Source organism: Procambarus clarkii, chromosome 89, assembly GCF_040958095.1.
Source record: "Procambarus clarkii isolate CNS0578487 chromosome 89, FALCON_Pclarkii_2.0, whole genome shotgun sequence".
Classification (NCBI taxonomy): domain Eukaryota; kingdom Metazoa; phylum Arthropoda; class Malacostraca; order Decapoda; family Cambaridae; genus Procambarus; species Procambarus clarkii.
Window position 1 is genome coordinate 13526840 of NC_091238.1, and position 4094 is coordinate 13530933.

Genomic DNA, 4094 nt, shown 5'->3' on the forward strand with positions numbered 1-4094 from the left:
CTAACCTAACCTAACTTTTTCTGCTACCTAACCTAACCTAACCTATAAAGATAGGTTAGGTTAGGTTAGGTAGGGTTGGTTAGGTTCGGTCATATATCTACGTTAATTTTAACTCCAATAAAAAAAATTGACCTCATAGATAATGAAATGGGTAGCTTTATCATTTCATAAGAAAAAAATTAGAGAAAATATATTAATTCAGGAAAACTTGGCTTATTAGGCAAATTGGGCCTTGCATAGTAGGCTGAGAAGTGCGTTCTGGCTACTAGGTACGACATATATATATATATATATATATATATATATATATATATATATATATATATATATATATATATATATATATATATATATATATAATATATATGAGTGTATTCTTGTATTAGAAAGTGCAGTATATTTGTGGAACAGTTAAATTATTTTTTAGATCGTATTTATACCTCCAAGTTATGAGAGCATAAGAAGAACATATGAATTAAGAAAAGGGCAGAAGGCCTATTGGCCCCTACGAGACAGCTCCAACTTATATCCACCCAAACTCAATCATTCAAGTGTCTAAACTACGCTTGTTACACATATCCTTCACACCCACTCACTCGAATATATCCATTTATAAAGTTGGTTATAAAGTTCCTCGCATATAATTTCGTGGCAGAAAAACGTTATGTACAGACTTCTAAAATGTGTGTATAAGTTGTTGTTTTTTTCCTTTAAAGCGTGAAGAAGCTATGCACGAACGCCACAAGTGAGAGTGGAGACCCCTTACATACGTGCGTAACTTGTGAGCGTGAAGAAGAAGCCTTGCACGAACGCCCATAGTTAACGTGCAGAAGTCTTGCACGAACGCCACTAGCGAGCGTGAAGAAACCTTACACACACGAACGTAACTGGCAAGCAAAACAAAGCATTGCACAAACGCTGCTTGTAAACATGGAGAAGCAATAAGCCTTATACACGAACGCCAATTGCAAGCATGATGAACCCTTGCACGAACACCGTTAGTAATTAACAAGAAGCCTTGCACGAACCAATAATGAGACGCCTGCTGTTCGACCGGTAATATCTCTCAGTGTAATTATACAGATGTTATTAGTAATTGAGAGTTTGTTTTTCGGGGCCTCGTAATTGTGTTGCTATGCTTGCCATCTTGATGAAAATTGCTAAATTTGTTGCAGAATTTACTAAACCTACATAGAGACTGATCTTCGCCTGATGGCTGGATATATATCTCTTTCACGGGTGAGATATTATAGATATGTAGTTTTTAGTCAAATGTTCAAGTGAACGTGAAATAATAATAATTTTGACAATATAATAATAATAATAATAATAATAATAATAATAAAACCATATACGTAGTCTTAAGACTTACCACATATGTTGTTTTAAGACTTACCACATCCATGAGTGGCATTCTCATAGCACTGCTAATGTGTGCTGGAAGTCCCCACAGTCTGATTATTATTTAAGTCTTACTATTTACATTACATTAAACTTACAGATAAATTTGTGTCATTCAATAAAGTATTTATGCTTTATATAACCTTAGATTTTATTAGTGGTGGGGGAAGGTTCTGTTAGTGGTGGGGGAAGGTTTTGTTAGTGGTGGGGGAAGGTTCTGTTAGTGGTGGGGGAAGGTTTTGTTAGTGGTGGGGGAAGGTTCTGTTAGTGGTGGAGAAGGTTTTGTTAGTGGGGGGAAGGTTCTGTTAGTGATGGGGGAAGGTTCTGTTAGTGGTGGGGGAAGGTTTTGTTAGTGGTGGGGGAAGGTTTTGTTAGTGGTGGGGGAAGGTTCTGTTAGTGGTGGAGAAGGTTTTGTTAGTGGGGGGAAGGTTCTGTTAGTGATGGGGGAAGGTTCTGTTAGTGGTGGGGGAAGGTCCTGTTAGTGGTGGGAGGAAGGTCCTATTAAAGGTGGAGAAAGTTGTCCTATTAGAGGAATAGGAAAGGTCTTGCTAGTGACGGAGACAAGTCCCCTCAGTAGTGAGAACAGGTTGCGCACGTAGCAGGTGCTATCAGTGATATAAGCGGGTCCTACTAGTGGTACGTTGACGTCCTTACAGAGGCAGGGGGGCAGAACCTAAAGGTGGTAGGAGCAGGACCTCATAATATTAAGTTCCAGGTTCTTCAGGTGGCAGAGACAGGTTCTTCCCCTAGTGGATGAGGCGGGCTTTCTTGGTAGTGGTGGTGGGTCATTTTCCCTGACCAACGCAGACTTCACGCCAGCCCAGATATTTCTTGCTCTTAATGCTACGCTGTCAAGGAGGAGAGCCAAGCCCTTGGCGCGATTACATAGAGAAGGAGAACTATGCCATTACTTTTATTATAATTCATCTCACATCCTGATAAGTAATATGATAAAAGAGGGAGATACAGATAAGCATGACTCGAGGCATTATACATATATATATATATATATATATATATATATATATATATATATATATATATATATATATATATATATATATATATATATATATATATATATATATATATATATATATATATATATATATATATAACCCCCATTCCCAGACCCCATCTTTTCTCATTTTTCCCATCCACTCTTCGTAGATCTCCTGGAGAAAGAGGGGGCAGAAGCGCTTCGCAGCCGTGAGTCTTAATTAATTTGAAAGTTGGAGGAAGCAGATGGTAGAGTAAGACTGGCGAAGCAAGATAACACCTTGCGATAGCCGTGATTATTACGGCGATTACGATCCTCGGCGATAACGAAGAAGCCTCGGACAATGACCTAAGGGGGGGGGGGAGAGGGGAAAGAAAGGGGTCAGCAATGGAAAGTTTCCAGAAGAAGGCAATATATAATATATATATATATATATATATATATATATATATATATATATATATATATATATATATATATATATATATATATAATATACATAGACATTAGGTTAGGTTTAGGTCGATGTCCTCAAAAGGTCGAAATACTGACCCTGCACAGGAAGCAGCCCCCACAACAGTTGCCTTACTCTCTTTTACCTATGCAGGCGATGAGTCACAATAACGTGGCTAATGTTGACCAGACCACACACTAGAAGGTGAAGGGACGACCCCGTTTCGGTCCGTCCTGGACCATTCTCAAGTCATCGACTTGAGAATAGTCCAAGACGGACCGAAGCGTCGTCGCCCCTTCACCTTCTCTTTTACCTATATACTGCTAGGAGACAGTAAACACGCCCCCCCCCCCACAACTATTTCTATCCTGCCTGGGATTCGAACCCCCCCAGGAATCCCCTAATTGTAAGGCGAGAACGAACCCAACTGTACTTAGCTTTCCCTGGATGCAAATACCAACAATGGATTTTCATGTTTTCACCACTCTCCTCCAGTATCGTAATGGGAGAGGAAGAACAATTAAGTGTCAGGTTAATTGGGTTTAGTGTCTTGACTATTCGTCTCCTCAGGGAGCCGTGTGGCAGGAGCATGATAATCCGCCTGGTGTGTGGTAATACTGAGCCTGTAACTCCTGGTTTGTGGAAATTCTCCAGCTTCTGTGAGGCAATTGAACTGGTTAATCACGTCTCTCTCCTATCCTGAGGTGTGGGGGACGGGGGAGTTTTTTTTTTTAAGACGTTGCTGCCCATAACTAGACTAACCAATCTTGGGGTGTCTAAGGGGGTATACATAATATTGTTTGCGTAGTTTGTTCGGGTGGTTTGTGGCGTTCAGTGAGTTTTTTCTATTCACGCTTCTCGCGTATTATTTTTCTGGGGTATTGTGTGGGTTTTATAGTGATTTGTGTACTCACCTATTTGTGCTTGCGGGGGTTGAACTCTGACTCTTTGGTCCCGAAACTCTACTGTCAATCTACTGGTGTACAGGTTCCTGAGCCTATTGGACTCTATCATATCTACACTTGAAACTGTGTGTGGAGTCAGCCTCCACCACATCACTTCCTAATGCATTCCATTTGTCAACTACTCTGACACTAAAAAAAAATTCTTTCTAATATCTCTGTGGCTCATTTGGGCACTCAGTTTCCACCTGTGTCCTCTAGTGCGTGTGCCCCGTGGGTTAAATAGCCTGTCTTTATCTACCCTGTCAATTTATCTGAGAATCTTGTGTACGTGGTG